Here is a 20,794-nt window from a genome sequence, read left to right as displayed (position 1 = left end):
TTTTATCTCAATTTTATTAAATCTTATACCTTTAATTTTTATATTTATTAAGTTTAATCAATAATTCTTATTTCTAGAAGGAGTGACAGAAACCTTTTTTTTTGTGGGTGTACATTGTATATAATTTTATAGAAGTCTCTAGGATGCCCAAGTTTCAGCCAAAGAGCTTAGGCCCTTCTCGATTTTTAATTTCATTAATTGGTCTGTTGTCCCAATCCTTGATCAAGTATTTCAGTCTACATATAAATATATGTTAAACTGTGGTAAATAAAACGGACTTGTTTGAACTTTAATGTTGGGGGGGAGTAGGTGAACTCTTTGGCCCTTTTTTTTTAACTTTACGTAGTGTAGTATCAAAACCCTGTATGTAAATCCAAAAATGTCCATTTTATTTATCTCATTCAAAATAACCATATAAAAATATTTATCCTTTTGGGATAAGCCACTTATCTGTTTTTTTGACATTTTTACAATCCTTTTTCCAGTTATTCAACCTAATTAACATTAATTATACTAAGTTTTTATTAGCATCTCTAGAAACATTTATCAGAAAGGAAAAACAAAAATGTAGCTTTTCAAACCAGTTATATTTTTATATCTGAGTTCTTAGGTTAACCATTAGATATATTTTTCTGCATTTAAACTTTATTTTAATAGGTACCAATAAAACAGCCGTTTATAATGAGATCTCTTTAAACTTTCACCAATTAAAAAGTTTTTCCAAATTAAAAAATCCATCATATGGCCATCAATTTATATATATATAAATATATATATATATATATATATATATATATATATATAGTGATTTTAAACCAATAAGATGAAGAGGCCCTTCCACATGAGAGTCGGGGTGTTGCCTAAATAAAATTCAAAGGTTTACTCTCCAAAAGCTTAAAGCCTTCGTGGTCCAGGCTGATGCAACAAAGTTTAAGATGGCAAAATATCTGAAAATTGGTACAATCAAAGAATTGCTTAGAATCCCAATTTATTTGCGTGGCCACCGTATGTACACAATACTTGAACTTTTGTATGGCAGAGTCCAAGGTTTCCTTTAAAAACTAAACTAAACATATATATACTTACATGCACACACTTAAAACATCCAGAGAAAGATAAAACGTTTATATTTCAAGGACACAGGAAGAGAAATCCAAGTTCCCACTAAAGGGGATTTTGTTTTTACAAGTTCAGAATGCCAAAAAATGTTTTTATCAGGCCTGGTTATTTCCAGAGTGAGTTTTTTTTTTTCTTATTCCCGATTAATGTTGTAAGTTTTGTATGTACATAAATCTGGCTGGGGTTTTACTTGGAGACTGGCAATCTGTCATTTCTTTTTCTTTTCTTTTCTGTTCTTTATTTTTTTTTTTGAAAGTTCTATTCCCCATTGTAAGGTCGGGTTCTCAGAATAAATTTGCTAGTAAGATTTCCCACAGGGACAACTCTGTGGCATGAAGTCTTTGTGTCTACCACTCCTGGAAGATTCCCTGTCACCCGAGAATGCTGTTACCAGCCAGGAGGATGGTCCAAAATTTGGAGTTGAAAGTTTCCTCATAAGAGTTTTACTTTTATCCTGAAAAATTCAATGGAGGTAACCAAATTGAGGAAAACATTAGACCAGCCTCTTACCTAACCACTCAGTCCTGAACCCAGTGTCTTTCAACTTGGACCCACTCGGGATGTCTCCACTGGGTGGGTAATTCACCTCAGTTTCTTTCAACTGGAGGGCCACGTACCTGGATACACCGCCAGATAAAACTTAGGATCATCAACCAATATGTGAGATCTGAGAACCAGGAGAGACTCAGCCAAATTCATCTGGACCCCCCAAGGAGGCGGATGAGCACAAAGGGCCACTGCTGGTACCAAGGCTCTGGTTACTTGGAGAGTTCAGGTGGAGAGAAATCTGCTGTGGTGCTTCATGGTGTCCAAAACTGTTGACTGAAATAAACGTGCAGCCTAAAAGTTAAGAGTTATGTTTCATTTGGCGGGAGGACTCGAGCCAGGATGACCGTCTCTCAGAACTCTCTGAGGGACTGCTCCCAAGAGGTTGAGGAAGAGCTAGGATATATAGGAGCTTTACAACAAAGACCAGGTTGTTGGAACAATAAAAGATTACTTGTTATCTAAAGAAAGCCAGGTATCTCAAGTTCAAGAATTTAGTGATTTTGTATGAATGGGAGGAAGCAAATATTAGGACTCACTGAATTCATTTTTTAGACAAGCACCTAGCTATCTCGGGCCAGTAGCCCGTCCTTTCTTATTCTGAGTCTGCTCAGAGGGCACCATTGTGAGTTGCTGCAGTGGCTGGGCTGCAGGCCTGTCCTCGCCGGGGAGTGGCGGAAGCCTTTAATGACTTGGTATCAGTATTCTTTGTTTACTGACATGGTTGCAGTATTCTCATTCACATTGTAGTTTTTCGTTCACAGACCGAATATGGATCATCTGCAAACTTGGAAAGCAACCGAGATGGAATTACTGCAGATACCTTCTGCTTTAATAAGCCGTGTGCAAACATAAACACGGAGGAAGCATACACTTGGATTTGGAGGTGTAGGAAAGGGATCCTGCACATTGCAGGAGAACGCAATGCAGAATTCCTTAAGTCCAACTTTCTTTACTGTAGTGGTTTCTGAGAACAGTTTATGGTAATTAAACAACATTGACAAACGGTGGCACACATTGCTTTTAAGGGATGGCCGGCTGCAAACTTTTATATTGGACAGGTGGAATTCATAGGCAAGTGGTCAGGTGGATGGGAGAGAGATGGAGCCAAGGCCTGGGCCCAGATTCCGGTTTAAATTGCCATTTCTTCACCATAGGGCCTTGGAATAGAATGCATACTCTCAACCTGTTGGTGAATCTGTGAAATGGGCATGATAATATTCATTTCTTCCTGGGATTGTTGTAAGATCTAAAGAGTATTATAGCACACATGAAGCATTTAACACCCTGGCACTTAGCAGTGTTCACTGTGTGGGGCCGCCCCGCTTAGCGTGCGTCAGAGCCGTAAAGGCAGCATTTGTCTGTTGAGGATGCACTTGTAGCCCCTTGGCTAGGTTGTGAATTTGTTGATTTCCTTTAATACTTGTAACTCTGTGTGACATGGGCAGTTATTTTCATGGACAGATGAGGAATCTCAGGGTAAAGAAGACTGTGTAATTTGCCCAAGGTCAGACCATAATTTTGGGTGCAGGGGCCTCAGTTCAGCATGGGCCCCTGGGCCTTCTGCTCTCTCCGTTCAGCACCAGAGCCAGATATGGAGTTGGCTGTTTCCCTGCCCAGAATATCCGGCAGGACCCAAGACACACCTGGCCCTGTGCTGCTTGAGCAAAAACTCCGGAGGAGAGGGAGTTACAAAAGGGATAAACATAAAAACAGACGACAGCAAACTGTGATCAGCTCTGAGAAGGAAAGGAACACGTCTCGCCGTGCAGAGCTGGGAGCTTTCCCGTCTGGGCTGCTCTGGGGGTGTTCATCTCAGCTAAACAAGTTCTGCTGTTGCAGCAAGGCAGGAAGGCAGGGCGCATGTGGGCAGGTAGACAGGGCCTCATTGATCGTACTCATTCCCCATTAAGCGGCAGCTTTCACGGGCACTTACCTAGTAAACATTGGCCATAATCTTCACGCAATTTGCTTGGTAGTTTTATTGACCCCAGCTTTGAGATGAGGTCATTGAAGCTGGGGAGTTTGTTGCATGCCCGTGATTACCTTGCAAATACCCCCACTGGTCTTTCAACCTAGACTGGTGTGGCTGTCATGCCCCATCCCTGTGAATGGCATCGTGTAGCTTCTCCCAAGTGGCCCAAGTGACTGACATTGATATGCTTAATTCGTAGGAAATGGTATGTGGCAATAAGAGAAAAAGATAGTAAGAAATTGTTTGGAAAACAAGAAAAAAACCTATTCTTCCCCAGCTGGGGGAGCGTAACCTGTATCACCCACCCTAATCACTGCCTGTCACCTCCTCCCTGAGGATTCTGTGTTCAGAAGCCACTCTGAGCCTTGGGAGAACATTTTTCCTCATGACACTTTTGACTAGGACCCGCGACATCTCTGTCCCTGGTTAACACTCTCTTCAAAGCCGTTTAAATTTTTTGCAGGTTCCTCCACTCTGATGTAAGAATACCCTGTATAACTTCTTGATGCAGCTCCTTAATGAAGATCTTGTGATGGAAACCTAGCCAAAACTGGGATGTATGCACATAGTGACTGCAACTTCAGCACATTGTGAGTTCATAATCAGAGGGGTGGGTGACTCAGGAAAGGCTTTTTTAAGGTAACAAGGGGAAAGTGAAAGGACGCTTGCTGTGTGAGAAAGAAACATCTCGGTCACAGCCAGCAAGACACCTGTGTTCATGATGGGGTGTGGCAAGTGCAGAGTTCTCACAAAGAAAGAAGTGATGTGATGGGAGGGAGGACAGTTGGGTAATTTATTGGGGAGGAAAAAAGTGGGCTGAACATTTCCTGGTTGAACAAGAGGATTGTGACATGACGTGCTTGTATTTTGGAGAGAAGGGTTTTGTGGGGACAGGCCTAGGAGTACGCTGTATGGCTGGGGAGTCAGCACAACAGAGAAACACAGAGAACCGGGCAGACCCCAAGGCCCAAGCTGGGGGAGAGGCTGCCCGCAAATTGGAACCCTGGAAGCTGGTTCTGTCCCTTAGCTGGGGCCTCAGACGTCACTTCACAGCCCAGTCCTGTTGATACAAGAATAAAAAACGTTGGGCATGAGAAGGGCTGTGTCCCAGGCTTTCGTTGAGCCCCTGGGATGTGCCCCACCAGATTTTGTTCTTTGACTTCATGCAGTAAAGAATTCAAGAGCAAGCCAGTGTTGAGTAAAGGTATATATATTCAGACAGATACATTGAAATGCAAGAGAAACGTCACGAGGTGTGGGGGTTTCATGCACAGATTAGAAGTAGGTACACAGCCCACAGACAGAAGGTCTGTCTTCTCCAAAGAGGGACAGAGAGTGGTGACCGCGAGGTGGCGCTGTGTTGCTTGTTTTCTTGGGCTTGGTGGTTTCATATGCTAATAAGTAGAAGGACCAGCCTTAGGGCAAGGGGCTAGGATTCCCAGGGAGTTGGCCATTTCCCACCCTTTGACCTTTTGTGGCTATCATTGGGACTGCCATGGTGCCTGGGGCATGTTATTCACCGGGTTACTATTACAATGGATGTTTATTGAATCTCAAGATCTGCTAGAAGTTAAATCTCTTCATCCTGAGCCTCAAGGCCTATTGGGGGTTGAATCCTTCACCATTTTGATGTCAATTGCTGCGGCCTTCCTTGAATGGCTGTGCTCTTCCCCCTTCCATCCTGTATCACTGTGATGACACAAAGACAGCAAAGGCCGGGCCCTAACCGTGCTCCTGCATTTAACGGCAGGAGGTGTGGTGTGGGCTTATGATGACTCTGAGTGGTGAGAAGGATGTTTCAGATTTTCCCACGTGAGACATGGCGACTTACCAGCAGCCTCCCCAGATTTATCTCACGGGCATTATCGCTTGTGTTGTTATGGAAACAAAAGGCCAGCCAAGAAATAAGAATCACACAGAGGGTTGGAGTACTGAGATTTATTACGCTGGCGGGCTCAGAGGGGTTTCTTTTCCAAAGCTCTGAGCACCTCCAAGACGTGCACATGAGGTTTTATAGGGTTAATTACAAGTATGGGGCTAATACCCAATAAGGCTCAAACAACAAAAAGCAAGGAATCAGTACACTGAAGCTTATCAATTTGGAACAGATCACGTTACTGACAACTGTTGACCTTGGATTTTCGGGTTAGCTTATTAGCCCAGTAAACTGACACTAAACTTCAGATTTACCAGGTAGCCCAGCAAAACTTAGATCAGGAAACCGACACTTATCACACTTTGATTTGTGACTTAGCTTGTTAGGCCAGCTGTGGTTTTCCTTCAGTGTCACTTATCTTTTGAATTTTTCTTTTTTTCTTTTTTTTAATATTTAATCCAAATTTAATATCAGGGTTCTTTGGGAAAGAAATTTCTCTTTTTCTTTTCTTTGGTGATCTTTTAGGGGGGCAGTTAATTAGATGTATTTACCTGTTAGTGGAAGCCCTGGGGCTTCAACCCAGGACCCCGTGCACGCTAAGCACACGCTCTACCACCCGCCCCATCATCTTTTCTTTTTGGTTTCGCTGCCAAGAATCCTACAGCTGAATTTCTAGTCAGCCTTAACACTTGCCCTGACTTCATGGAATCCATTTTTATGAGTTTACTTCCCCCTGGTTTCATTTAAGTATTGAATCTCCATTTTCTCTTCACTCTCCGTTTTGCCTTTTGTTGTTATGGTTGTTAAGCTGTGTTTAACAGAATTGTTTAAATTCTCTTTTAGCAAGAGGCTGAATGTAAATAAATATGTAAGCAAACAGCACAATTAAATGCTTTTATACATTCTGAGCTGTTTAGTAGTAACTTAAAAACCGAATTGAATATTAAAGTGATAGCATTTTAAAAATATTTTTTAATTTTTCATAAAAATATAGCTGATTTAAAATATGATATTAGTTTCAGGTGTACAATAGATGCTCCATTTATAGTTACTGTAAAACATTGTCTGTATTCCCTGTGTTGTAAGATACATCCCTCTAGCGTGTTTACATTACATGTTGCAGTTTGTATAAGAAAGTTGGGTAACGCAGAGTCTGGAACGTGGCTGTGTATGACTCAGGTTCACGCTCACCCTGCCTGTCAGAGCTCAGGCCTTCACTCCTTTCTGCAGGGGAGCGAGTGGAGGCAGCTCTCATCAGCGCTGTCACCACCCTCTGAGTGGCAGTGACAGCAGTGACTGTGTGTGGACGTGCAAATTGTTTTTCCAAGAGCTTTATATGCGTTTCTGCATTTAATAATTAAAGCCCTCCTGTGAGGAAGCGTTTTAAGTTTTTAATGCATAATACATTTTATTTTGATATTGATAGATTTCAAACATCTGGAAAATTTACAGGAGTAGTACAATAAACGCTTAGATACAGTTCACTTTAAAGGGCACTATTTGGCTTTCTGTGTCTGGCTTATTTTAGCATAAAGTTTCAAGGTTCATCCATAATTGTAGCCTGAATCAGTACTTTATTCTTTTTGCTTGATAATATCCTTTTCCTTTGTTTTCGTTTTTGGTCTATTTAAAAATATTTTCATTGAAGTCTTGTTAGTTTATAATTTTGTGTTAGTTTCTTGTGTACTGCACAACACTTCAGCTAAATAGGAACCTACCTGTATTCATTTTCATCCTCTTTTTAAACATAAGTTACTATAAGATATTAAATATATTCTCCTGTGCTATACAGTATAAACTTGCTGTTTATTCTTTACATACTCAGTATCTGCAAATCTTGAACTCCCAGTTTATTCCTTCCCACACCCTCTCCCCACTGGTAACCATAGTTTGGTTTCTATGTCTCTGTGTCTGTTTCTGTTCTGTAGATAAGTTTATTTTTTTTGTTTCTTTCTATTTTTTTTTTTTAGAGTCCACATGTGAGCAATCTCATATGGTATTTTCCTTTCTCTTTCTGGCTTACTTCACTTAGAATGACATTCTCCAGGTCCATTGATGTTGCTGCCAATGTCATTATTTTATTATTATTTTATGGCTGAATAGTAGTCTATTGGACAAATATGCTACAACCTCTTTATCCAGTCATCTCTCAGTGGACATTTCGGTTGCTTCCATGTCTTGATATTGTAAATAGTGCTGCTGTGTACATTGGGGTGTAGGTGTCTTTTTCAATTAGGGTTCCTTCTGGATATATGCCCAGGAGTGGGATTGCTGGGTCATCTGGGAGGTCAATTTTATGTCTTTAGAGGAACATCTATACACTTTTCCACAATGGCTCCACCAAACTGTATCCCCACCACAGTGCAGGTGTGTTCCCAATTCTCCGCAGACTTTCCAGTATTTATTGTCAGTGAACTTCTGAATGATGGCTATTCTGACTGGTGAGAGGTGATACTTGATTGCAGTTTTGATTTGCATTTCTCTGATAATGATATTGAATATTTTTTTATGTGGCTACTGGCCATTTGTACGTCTTCATTGGAGAAATGTTTCTTTAGGACTTCTGCCAATTTTTGAATTGAATTGTTTGTTTTTCTTTCTTATTAAGTGTAAAAGCTGTTTACATATTCTGGGAATTAAGCCCCTAGCAGTTTCATTTATTGTAAATATTTTCTCCCATTCCATAGGTTGGTTGTCTTTTTGTTTTGCTTACTGTTTCCATAGCTGTGCAAAAGCTTGTAAGTTTAATTAGATCCCTCTTGTATATTTTTGGTTGTTTTACTATTGCTTGAGTAGACTGCTCTAGGAAAACATTGCTGAGATGTATGTCAGATGTTTTGCCTATGGTTGCTTCTAAGAGGTTTATAGTGTCTTGTCTACATGTTTAAGTCTTTAACACATTTTGTATTCATTTTTGTATATTCTGTGAGGGAGTAGTCTAACTTCAATGATTTACATGCAGCTGTTAAGTTTTCCCTACACCATTTGCTGAAGAGGCTGTCTTTACTCCATTGTATGTTCTCACCTCCTTTGTCAAAGTTTCAATGACCAAAAGTTTGTGGGCCTATTCTTGGTAAATGTGTTTATCCGTTCATTGATGGATGGATATTGTTAGTAACTTTTGGCTACCCTGAATGATACTGCTATGAATATTGATGTGAAATTTTTTATGAGAATATGTTTTCATTCTGTTGGCTGTACATTTGCCCCGCCATATCTGTAGTTTCCACTACATGAATCCAGATGGTTGATTGTAAAGGGACTCGAACATCCTTGGATTATGGTATCCAGGGTGTGGGGTTCCTGAAACCAACCCCCCAAGGATATTGAGAGATGACTCTATATGTAGGAGTGGAATTGCTGAGACATATAACTCTAAGCTTTTGAGGAAATACCAGACTTCTCCAAAGAAGCTGCAACATTGTTCCTTTCCCCTGGCCGCATATGAGGTTTCTCTGCCTCCTGAACGACATTTGTTATTGTCCATGTTTTGGTTATAACCATCCTAGTGGGTGTAAAATGAGATCTCATTTTGTTTTTGACTTCCCTAGTGATGCTGAGCATCTTTTCATATGATTATTGGCCATTTGTATATCTATTTAAATTCGTGGTAAATTTAAAAATTGGGTGTATTTTTTTGTATTGTTCAGTTGTAAGCATTCGTTATATATCCTGGATACTACTCTCTTATTAGATACATGCTTTGCAAAATTTTTCTTCTTTTCTGCACATTGTCCTTTAACTATATTTTTTTAAACATTAAAACAATTTCTTTACAAGGGAGGTAGTTTGATGTAAAGATTTATTTTATTTTTTTGCAAAGCACGCACTCTCTGACTTGAGATACCCTTTTCCCCTGTCATTTCACTTTCTTGATGATGTCCTTTGTAAGAAAAAGGTTTTAGTTTTGATGAAGTCCAGTTTATCTGCTTTTTCCTTCTATCACTTGTGCTCTTGGTTTTGTATCTAGGAAACCAAAGCCTATCCTAGGCCCACAAAGATTTATACTGTGTCTTCTTTTAGAAAGTTTATAGGTTTAATTTTTACATTTCTGTCTGTGATCTATTTTCAATTAATTTTATTTGTTATATAAAATATGGGTGTTCAGATTCCAGATTGATTCTTTTGCCTGCAGATACCCAGCTGTCCCTGAACCATTAGTTGAATAGACTATTCTTTCAATGGAGTGTTTTTGGCCCCCTAGTGGAAAAGTGTCTGTAAATGTAAGTTTTTCCCCGTGGGTTTTTATTGTGTCTCTTAGACTTATTTATCCAAACTTATGCCAGTATCATACTGACTTAGTACTATAGCATTTTAGTACACTTTAAAGTGAGTCCTCCAACTTTACTCTTCTTTTTCAAGGTTGTTTTTGCTGTCCTGGGCCCCTTGCACGTCCATGTGAATTTTGGGATCAGTTTTTCAATTTTGCATAGAAGTCAGCTGGAATTTTGATAGGGATTCCACTGAATATATAGTTCACTTTGAGGATTCTTAACATTTTTAATAATATTGTCAATCATTCCATGAAAATGGGATGTCTTCCATATATGTAGATCTTTTAAAATTTATTCTGGTGATACTTCAAAAAGTTCAATGTACAAATCTTGTAAATTTTTGTTAAATGTATCTCTCACTTTATTTTTAATGCTGTTGTAAATGGAAAGGCTGAATTTCTTATGGGTGGGACTATGTATCAATCTTCTTATTTGTAGAATTCCTTCACAACAAATACCCTTGGTATATATTTGCTACATAAATCTATCCACAACTATTCCCCGCCCCGTGTTATAAGAAACCAAGACCCAAGGTAAGCTACTTGAAAACACCTATGTGGAAGTGAGAAATGAGACCCTTGGGTGGGTCTTTGTGCAGATGATACTGAGAGCTTATTCTGAATGGCTTCTTCTTAATTACTTTTAAACAACCCTTTCAGTGTATTTAGTCAGATACATTAAGATTATGCCCTTTTGATGTGCGGAGTAGCTAAGACTATAATTTTCAAATAAATTCTAGTGAGAGTGTTGTACTTGAAACCTAATTTGCATCAATCTTTGAAGATTTATGTTTCAGGAGCTTTGACTAAAGAACAACTGTCTTTATTCTATAATGAGAACTAAATGCTCAAGCAACATGTAAGAGTTTGAGCAAACTGCCCCCGCCCCGTAGTGCTGGGTGGCTGCAGCTGTAACTGGAGTCAGCACTTACCTCTCCCAGTATGCTTGTGCTGATCTGCTCAAAGTGGTTCGTCCAACAGTTTGTCAGTAGTCTGTTGGACAAAGTCATAAAACATTGATTGAAGGTTGCTAGAATGCAATATATTCTTATTAATATTAAGTAAGCACATATTGAATGCTTACTGTATGATGGAATTGTCCCTCAGCCTCACATGAATATTATTTCTCTTGAAACCTCACATATTTCCTTGTTATTCTCACTTTACAGATAAGGAGACTGAGAATTAGGTCTTCTCTCTTTGGGGGGAGCTCATTATTAATGATGGGCAGTTGTAAGGAAAAAGATATTGATTCATCATGAGAAAACATTTTTGTGAGAGTCAGCAATGAAGAAGATGAACACTGAAGAAGGTGATCATTGTTCGAGTGAGACAAGCCCTGGGTTGTGCGGAGTCAGCATCCCTGTCCTAGACACGGCACGTGTAGAGCTGCGTGGTGGGTGAGGCGGCGCGGCCGTGCAGGGAAAGCGGATGCTGGGGCCTTAGGCTGTGCTCAGGCCTGGTTGGGCTTTCTCCTAAGGGGAGTGAACCATCATTGACAGATTTTAAGTAGGAGAGTGGGGTGCTCTCATAGTTCATATTTGTCTTCTAGAATGTTTGGAAACATTTAGAAGGCTTGGCAGGAGATGATGTGATGAGTCAGAGTAGGGTGGCTGCGAGGTGTAGCAGTGTCCAATTTTCAAGTGGTTTTCAGGCCCAGGCTTGTGGCTTAGTAGCCGTGTCAGTTTGAATGACGCACGCAAGGAAGTGAAACAATTTATCTAATCAGTTGAAGCAGTGATGTACCCAATTCCCAGGACTATTGTGGAGATCCAGTGAGATACACTGTGCAGTGTGCAGCGTGGTCTCCAGCAGAGGGTCAGTGCTGAGTGAGTGCCAGTGAGTATCTGGTAGGTCAGTTGAGGGTAGTGGGACTCGGTGTCTGAGGATATCTGGTCCCTGAAGGAGGGGTCCATTCACATCTGTGAGTGATGGGCCTGAGTTGGGAGACGCAGGGAGACCTTACCCTCCGACCAGGGGCCCTGGTAAGGACGGCTATGGGAGGAACACCGTGAAGTCAGCTCTTTGCATGTGGAGTTGGAGCTGCCTTTGAGACAACTAACTGCAGTGTCACGAGCTTAAAGAGGAGATCTGGGCCCAGGTTGTGCATTTTCCTAAAATCTCAACTCCTAAGGACGCCGAAGTATTGATCACTGAACGTGAAGTCATACTTTAAAGGACAAACGAATAGTAGTATTATCTCTGTCATCAAAGCTCACGTCTATTTATTCATCACTCACTTTGCTAATTGGGTACTTACAGAGCTCACTTCACCGTCCTCCCGTGGGCTCAGGCTCCACAGAAAAGAGCTGGTGAGACTCCCTCTTTTCTAGAATAAGACACATTTAGCTTGTAGACTTCTGTACCTCGCCAGACTTAGGAAATTAGTTTGTTGGTTTAATTGTATTTTCTGTTGGCCATGTCCTGACAGGAGAGAAATTTTACCTCATGGTCATGTTTCAATTAGCTGTTACTGAGAATTGCTGATCTGATACATAGTGTATGTATTACATTAACTTTGTAGAGTAGTTATCATTTTTCTGTCTTTGCCCTTTAATTTTGTTTGCCCCTTCAGTGTTCTATTCTTTTTGGGGCCTTATTTTTTTTTAATTAAAAAATGTCTGTTAGCAGTTAAGAAAAAAAAAGCACAGAAAAAATGCACATGAGAACTAAATTTAGAAAATGTCTAGTGTGTTTTCTGTCTCGGCAATGGAGGGTACTAGAAACTCCTGAAAACCTTCATTACACAAGTTCCTTAAAATGCTGATTGAGAAATAAAACCTTCCTTCCTCGTCTTTCAAGCTGCACAACTCATTGTCAAGAAAGTGAGGGAAAATTCTCAGAAGCCAAGACAAACGAGAAAGCAGGGTTTCTGAGAGATACGTGAGCGTTAGAAGCCGTGGTGTGCTGGTTGGCTCCTGAACTGATTTTCAGTTGCCTTGACAGGAGGGAGGGATGTGAGCCCCAGACCTCTCACACTAGGAGTTGGATGGGTGATCATATAATGGGCCAAGCCCATCCTGAGAATCTTGCTTTACTAAAGGGTGAAATAGGAAAAAAAAATTCCTCAAAACAAGAAAGTAAGAAAAGTCAATTTTGTTGGAAGAGGGGAAAAATAACAAATCCAAAGTAAGGATATAGTTTAAAGCTGTTCTGGCATGAGAGTGACCACAAACTCCTGGCAGAAAAGCACAGCTACTCCTTGATTGATAAGTTGTATTTTGAATGAATCAGTGAACAGCTATTCCGAAAAAGGCCTCCAGAGTCTTGTGGATCAAGATACTGGACAGCAAACACCTCTCTTCCAAGGTCTCATTCAAATAACCAGAAAGGTTTTAAAGGAAACTAACAATAATCTGAGTTGTATTTATTGACATTACTATATGCTAAGAATTCAGAGGTGACTATGGAGTTGTCTCCTATTTTATGGACCTTATTTTCTCTTTGGGGAGAAAAATGACATAGTTGGGTATCTTGGTGGAGGGAGGTGTTAGTCTGTTGCAATTAGCCAGGAGAGGAGATTAAGAAAACAGTGAAAGATCGGTGAACTTTTTAGCTGAGGACAGTCTTGTTCACTTGGCTTTTAATTGCAGGCTCAATGAGCTGTCACTGGAGGGAATAGATCTTACGGAGGATGGACTTAGCTCAGGCCTCTTTTGAATGGACAAGTGAACCTGGAAAAAGACAGTCAAATCTGTGCAGACATTAAAGTTCACTTGAACGTGCTGCATCCCTGAGCCAAAGATAGGACAAATATGCAGCAATTCTTGAGGACAGAAGAGTGGTTTTTAAGGTTCTCCAAGAATGAATCCCATGGAACCGAGATGGCCAGTTGTCAAACTGAGACTTTGTTCTTTGGACGGTGTACCCAGCAAGGGTATTGGCCTTTTATATGTTTCCATTTGTCTTTAATACATGTCTGTTGATGAGGACATGGGCACAAATGTTTGACACCTTGTCGAGGCGATTTTGGATACCTGCCTAGAAGCACGGGCACAGTTGTGGCTGCTTCATACATCTTGCAGCCCATCCCTTTCCCCGGCTCCGTGATCACGGCAGAGTGGTTCCTTGTTGACCTGTCCGTTTCCTCTGTGACATCATAACCCATGAAAAGACCGGAGCATATTAACTTGGCTTTGTTAAAGTCAAAGAAACAGATCAAATATGGAGTCAGATTTGTTCTTTCCTATTTCAGTAGTACCATGGAGATGGCAGTTTGGGCAGCTTTTTGTAGTGTCCTGGAGGCTTTCTCTCTCAGCTTCTGGGTGCCTCTATTGAAAACCCTTCATTGCTGTCTGGCCTGCTGGTAATGCACACTGCCTGTTTTGCCCTGAAGATGTGTTCTGTTTATAAACTCATCTCTACTCCTTGGAAAACAACTCAAGAAAAACTCAGTTGGTTTTCCACCAGCCATGGGCAGGGGTGAGGTAAACCGTGTTATTATTTCATAAAATAATAGTAATAATAGTAATAGTCATAGTAGTAGTACTTGTAGTAATAGTAATAATAATAATAATAATAATAATAATAATAATAATATTAATAGAAGTCTTAAAACAGGACAGAGCACATTGGAGAGAGTCAAAAAATGCTTTCTGGCTTAAATCAAAAGTGATGACTAATGATTCCATGGCTGCTGTATTTGCTAAGCTAATTACTCCTTTGCTCCATTACACATTTCTTTTATCTGAAAAAGAAATACAAGGAAATGGTTTAAAAAAAACTCAGAGAACAAAAATACACAAGTGAAAGATGTTTTCCCTCATCCTCTGTTCTTTCAGCCCTCTCTGGAGATGCCTCTGTTTACTATCCTTTGGGTGCTTTTCCAGATATGCTTTGCACATTCCCACCTATGTATGTAAATTCCTTTAAAATTTTAGTTATTTTTAACTTAAAGGGGTTTAAATCCTCAAGTGGCATCTGGCCGGGTAATATAACAGAACAAATCTGACTCCATATTAGATTTGTTCCTTTGAATTTAACCCTATGCTCTGTCACCTAGGCTTCATCTTGCTTGTAAAACAATGTTGCCTAGAGCCTGAAATAAACAGGAGACCCTATTCTGAAGGCTCTGACCTTTAAGGATATTTAACACTTTTTCATTCATTAAAAGATAGCAAATTGCAGAATAGAAAATAACGTTTCTTTTGTTGGAGGTTTACAGGGATCTGACCCACGCAGATAGCTGCAAGAAGAAAGGATTCTAACAAGAAGGAATTCCTACACTAAGAAGTTTGCACTAACCAAGCACATAGGAAAGGAGCCTGAATTGTGACTTGGGGAGATGGTTTTCCAGGACATTAGTTTGCCATCTAGGTCTACAGAAACTTGCTATTCCATGCCCCAACATCTGGTCTCCCAACTTATTGGCCTGTCCTGCACTGAGGAGAATTAATTTCGACTTGGTAACACTCCTATCTACCTAGAAAGCTGGGCACTGGAGCTGAGTGTTATGGAAACAGGCCAGCCAAGACAAAAGCACCAATCGGAGTGTTGGAGTACTCAGAATTATTATGCCGGTGGGCTCAGAGGGGCTTCGGCTCCGAAGTTTTGAGTACCTCCAAGACGTGCACATGAGGTTTTAAAGGCTTAGTTACAAGTAAGGGGGCATTAGCCAATAAGGCTCAAAGAACAAAAAGCAAGGAATAAGTACACTGGAGCTTATCAATTTGTAACAGATCACATTACTGACACTTGTTGAGCTTGGAATTACGAGTTAGGTTGTTAGGCCAATAAACTGACACTAAACTTCAGATTTACGAGATAGCCCAGCATAATTTAGATCAGTAAACTGACACTTATCACACTTAGATTTGTGACTTAGCTTGTTAGCCCAGCTGGACTTTTCCTTCACATGAGGACAGCTCTCCCACACCCAGGGAACTACTGTGAGCCCTTGATGTTTCCACTAGGGTGGGGTATGGTTTACCCAGGAGGGATGGGGACTATGCACCAACACTCAGGCAGTCTGCTCTGTCTGGGGCTCTGATCTTGTACCATCCCGCTCCCCGCCAGCCCAACACCTGGGACAGTGGAGCTAAGGCAGAGATCCTGCCTGCCTGTTTCCCAGCGTGTAAAAGGGGAATATGTGCTCTTCCCAAGGTAGTTCTGAGCGACAACACCTGCGGGTGCTTGGTTCTCAGAGCAACAGAAAACCCAGCTCCGCGTGGGGGCAACGGGTGTGATCTCCCTAGGGTTTCTGCAGAAGCATCGGACGGAGGGTTGGATCACGGTGGTAAAATTGAGCTGCGGGGCTTGAAGGGTAACAGAAGGGTACAGAGGCAGGTCTGCCGCCTAGGGGTGCCCCAGAGGTAAAGCTTTTTTTCTCCAACTCCTCTAAGACCCTCCCTTCTCCAGATCCCTTCCTTCTCTCTGCTCATCCTGTCCATCTGTATCCCTCCAATTTTCCCGTCCTCTCCACCCGCTCCCATCTTCTCCCTCCCTCGCTGTCCCACCTTCTCTCACAGAACCCAGAGAGGATCGCTGGCCCTCCTGCGCATGCGCAGTCAGTGCCAAGTGGTCCGCTGGTTGGGAGCTCCATATCCGAGCCGGGGATCGGGCCCAAAGGCTTCTCAACTACGTCGCCCGGTAGGCCTTTGGTTCCTGCCTGGGGTCGGGGCCTCTGACTGTGGAAGTGCAAGGTGGGGGGCTCCTGGGAAAGGGGTCAGGCGGCTGCGGGAGGGCGGTCCGCCTGTCACAGACCCCAAGGGCGCTAGTCAGCCCGTGTTCAGATGAATTGCTCAGGCCAGACCCCTCTGCCAGCGCCACCTGCCCCGGCGTCCCGGCCACAGTGTCCAGGGCCTGGTGTGCACCTGCCATCTCTCACCCAGCCGGGATCCACTCAGTCCGCGGCTGGCGTCCCCTTCCCCTCTCCCTCCCGCTAGTCCTCTCCTCCCGGGCTTCCTCTTCTCGTCCGGCGGCCCGTCCCCGCCCCTGGGCGGGCTGTGTCCCGGGCGGGCGGGGTCTGCGGACCCGGACGGGGGCGGGCGCCTGGGACTGTGGCTGGGGCTGTCCTCCGAGCGAGGCTGCAGCCCGCGTCCCCCTCCCCGCTTTCCCTGCCCCGCGACCCCGGGGCTGCCCTGCTCTCCCTTTCCCGCTCCCTGAGGACCAGCTCTGTGGCGTGGGCGCTGCTACCTGGGCTGAAAGCCTCCGGCTCTAACGCCCAGCTTCTCCTGGTGGAGTCGGGAAAAGGGAGCGTCACTGCTAAGCGAGGTTCTGTCTCCCCCCTCCATGTTTCTGCCTCAGGTAAGTACCTTGAACACTTTCAGGTGTTATGATGGCGGTGCTTGTTGATGTCACGTGTTTTTATAGTGAGAGGGATTGCAGTGGTGAAAGCAGGGCTTGGTTCTGTTAAAAATGTGCTGAAGGCATGAGGCTGTGACATCCTCCTTCCTTCCCTCTCCCAGGGTGAAAGGAGTGATCCTCGATTTTCAAAAGATAGTTACAGTCCCTAACTAGCCCAGCCCAGCTATTGTGCGTTAACAGGAACAGCACCACCAGAGGCCTTGGAGACCCAGGGATATTGCAGTCCTAAAGTGCTCCTGGCAGAGTTTGGCTTGTTTAGGTTTTTGGTTTTTCTTAAATTGTGGGACAGACTAGTGTATAAACTGAAAAATAATTGTCAAGAAATAATTTTCATAGGACAGTTTTATTGTGATATAGTTCACAAACCATGAATTCCATCCATTTAAATGGTACAATTCAGCAGCTTTTTGCATATTCACAGTGGTGCATCCATTATTATTCCAGAACGTTTTCATCACTTCAGAAAGAGCAGTGGAAATGAATGACCTATCCACCCCTCCCAAGTGGTGGTTCTAAAGAAATTTCTTGGCTATTCCTGACCATAAATTAACTTGTTATATTCCAAGAAAAATCTGGTAGGAATTCTAACCAGAATTGAAATGAATCTGTCTATCAAAACAGGAAGAATTTATAACTTTATGGCATAAACTTCTTCTACCCATGAATATATCTGGGACCCTATCTTTTCATCTGACCAGAGCCTGGCCCATGTGAAGTTCTCACTACTTTTTGGGCTTGTGAATGATGAGATTCTATACATCGTTAGTTGCAACTGTAGCCTTTCACAGAAGAGAAAAGTAACCTCAGTGAAGCAAGTGACTCTCTGATGGTCAGAAAGAGTGACAGCCAGTGCTGGAGTGATCCAGTGGACTTGGTGTTTGCAGCTAGATTTCTCGACCACCTACAGTTAAGGGGATTAGAGAGTTCTTTTATTTTTTCTTAATGGCGTTGCATTTATTTTTACTTATTTTTTAAAATTATTTTTTATTTAAGTGTAGTCAATTTACAATGTTATTTTCAAGTGTGCAGCAGAGATTCAGTTATAAACATATGCATATGTATATATATATGTTTTAGATTGTTTTTAGTATAAATCACTACAAGAAATTGAATATAGTTCCCTGTGTTATATAGCAGGCCCTTGTCATTTATTTTATATTTACTAATTTGTATCTGTTAATCCCCCCTTTCCTGCCTGCTAAACACAGTTTGCATTCTATGTCCATGTGTCCATTACTAGGAGCACCGTTTTTCCTAGTAATATATGCTCTTTGGCTGCTTTCAGTTTCAGTAATTCCATCTTATCTGTGGGCGCTTTTCTTCTGGTGGCCTTAATGTGGTTTGCACACGTGGTAATAGAGATCTGTATTTGGGAGAACCCCAGGCCTCGTGTAGTCCCTGGTACAGAGTGCCCACTGAATTGATGCTTGAACTGGGAAAAAAGCACAGTAAATGTTGGAATTTCCACTATGGTTGAGAATTCTATAACCTCTTTTGACAAACTTAATATTGGCTGCACCCATTCTGGGTAATTTGGTGGAAATTCATGTTATGGTGGTGAAGAGACGGGGCCTTGTATGCTTCTTCTCTTTCTGTTTTCTAACACTCATTCTCCTGGGCCTTCCAGATCCTCCCCTAGAAGTGCCAGGTCTGGCTTGGTGCTGCACTGAGGCAATATTTGTTAATAAGGCCCTTTCCTCATCTCTTCTGAGCCTCCGGTTTTTTCTCTGCACAATGAGGGCTTAGACTAGATAACTACTTTTCAGTTTCTTTTAAAGCCATGTTTCCTTTGAGAAACAGAAAATGCAAATCTCTCCTCTCAAACCAACCCTTTAGATTTTGAAAAGTCCTCCAAGGAGTGACATAGCTCTTTGTGGAAAATGAATGTGATTGTGATTCCAGGTGACACAGAAAAGACTCTTCAGAGATTGATTGCAGGGAGAGGGCAGGAAAGGGGCAGTATGTCACACTTTCTAGTGTGAGCACTGGAGCAGGGGCTTGGATTTAAATACGGTGTCTGACGTGGCCTCTCTCTAATCTTGTAGAATGTGATAAACTTCTCTACCTCAGTTTCTTGATGTGTCAAGTTGGGGTGATAATATTTTAAGGCTTTTGTGAAACATTATGCACATAAGCCATTTGTGTATGGGTAGAAACAAGACCTGCTAGGGATTCAGGGATTTGTTTAAAAAAAAAAATCTTGTCCATAGCACTCTGTCTGTGTGTATTTAGTAGTTCCTGAAGGGTGAGGGTGAGTCTAAAGTCCATCGTGGGACAGGTGGCCCATGGTTCTCTGTGCCCCTGAATGCCCCCTCCTCCCCAGTCCTCTTCCTCAGTCCAGGATGAAGTTCCCTAGTAGATTTACTCAGAGGTCTTGTGAAAATGGCTATTCATTTTATTGTTTCACCAAGAAGGGCTGCCATCATGACCTCAGCCCTCCCCGGCCGCCACACCAACCCGGATCCCACCCCGGTCCATGTCCACTGGCCCCGCCAACGGCGCTGCCGTACGTTTACCGTCTGTGAGACGCCGCCCCAGAAAGGATGTCGGCCGCCGACTGACGCGGCCAGAACTAGTGGCCCGGCCAAGCAAGCCGCCATCCCCAGCAGCAAACACCGCCATGGCCCCGGGCAGCTGCACACTTCCGGAGCCCGCTGCCTGCCCCAGAAGCGCACGCCAGCCCGCGAGGAGCGCGGCGTCTTTATCCATGGCAACGCCGCGGGGCCCTCCCCTAGCGCTTGCGTCTGCGTCCTCCCGACGCTAGACGTGCAAGGGCAGAACTTTCGGAGCCAATGGGAGCAAGGGCGCGGCCAGGACGGGGGTGGGGGGAGGCTTATGGGGCAGCTGGGCGGGGCCGGGGCGGGCGGGGCCGCGCGGAGGTCCTCAGCTGCAGGTGGCACCGGCCGGAGGCTGGGGCAATGCTGCCAACAGTGGGCGCGGCGGCGGGGCAGCGGGGCGGGGGCACCCTCACCTGTCTGTGTGCGGGGCTCAGCCTGGGCTCCGCGGCCTCCGCTTGCACCGGAAGTGGACCCAGGCTACCTGTGGGCAAGATAGAGGACTGAGCCCAGGCAGGCACGTCTGGCCAGGTAGGGCACCTGAAGTGCAGATCCGCCAGGCCGGCTGCCGGCCTTGAATACGCGCTGCTAGGCAGTTTCCAAGAAGACGGGATCTGTCCCAAGAGGGGAGGTAGGGCAGGGTGCCAGATGCCTGGTTGGGTGCGGTCTTACAGGAGAGCCACGTTGAGAGGGTGCAGAGCAGCCCCTGTGTTGGCGGGGCTAGGAATTTGGGGTATAGGGTGGGGATGATGTGTGCCATTCCCTGTGGTCTCCCAAAGAACTCGCACCCCCAAGCAAAGGACCCTGCTCCCTCCACCCTTCACTGCATCCCCTGCCTTCCCCAGCACCACCGCCCCTGCCCCCGGAGTGTCCCATGACCTCTCCCCACACCAGGCACCGTCCCTGTTACAGGTACTTATCTCCTGGTGGTTCCAGCCCAAGGGTGGGGGCTGTATCTAACCAGTTAGGATGCCTGGAGCCTTTGTATGAAACCTCAGACTATAATGCAGGCGTGCACAGAGGCCCCTCAAACAGGATTCCCTGCATTCCCTCCCCACCACGCACCCACAGCGCAGCTGCCACACCAGGCCAAGCCTGCAGGAGGACCGCTGTTCCCTCTCCTCCTGTCCCTGATCAAGAGTGCA

The 20,794-nt window shown here is 43.5% G+C and overlaps 1 protein-coding gene across 2 annotated transcripts in view; it reads left to right on the top strand.

The window, feature by feature from the left end:
* LOC140693507 (uncharacterized) overlaps positions 1 to 20,794 on the top strand; it is a 72,752-nt gene that overhangs the window by 39,297 nt on the left and 12,661 nt on the right. The window contains exons 3-4 of one of the 2 annotated variants that reach the window (XR_012069258.1): positions 4,104 to 4,230; positions 13,383 to 13,419. The gene's annotated coding sequence lies outside the window, so the exon portion shown is untranslated. Of the gene's footprint in view, positions 1 to 4,103; positions 4,231 to 13,382; positions 13,420 to 20,794 lie in introns of those variants that run through there. The other variant, XM_072957325.1, reaches the window with a different exon arrangement.

This window comes from Vicugna pacos, unplaced genomic scaffold (assembly GCF_048564905.1).
Source record: "Vicugna pacos unplaced genomic scaffold, VicPac4 scaffold_19, whole genome shotgun sequence".
NCBI classification, from domain to species: domain Eukaryota; kingdom Metazoa; phylum Chordata; class Mammalia; order Artiodactyla; family Camelidae; genus Vicugna; species Vicugna pacos.
The sequence above is the reverse complement of the archived record's forward strand: the minus strand, read 5'-3'. Positions and strand labels throughout refer to the sequence as shown.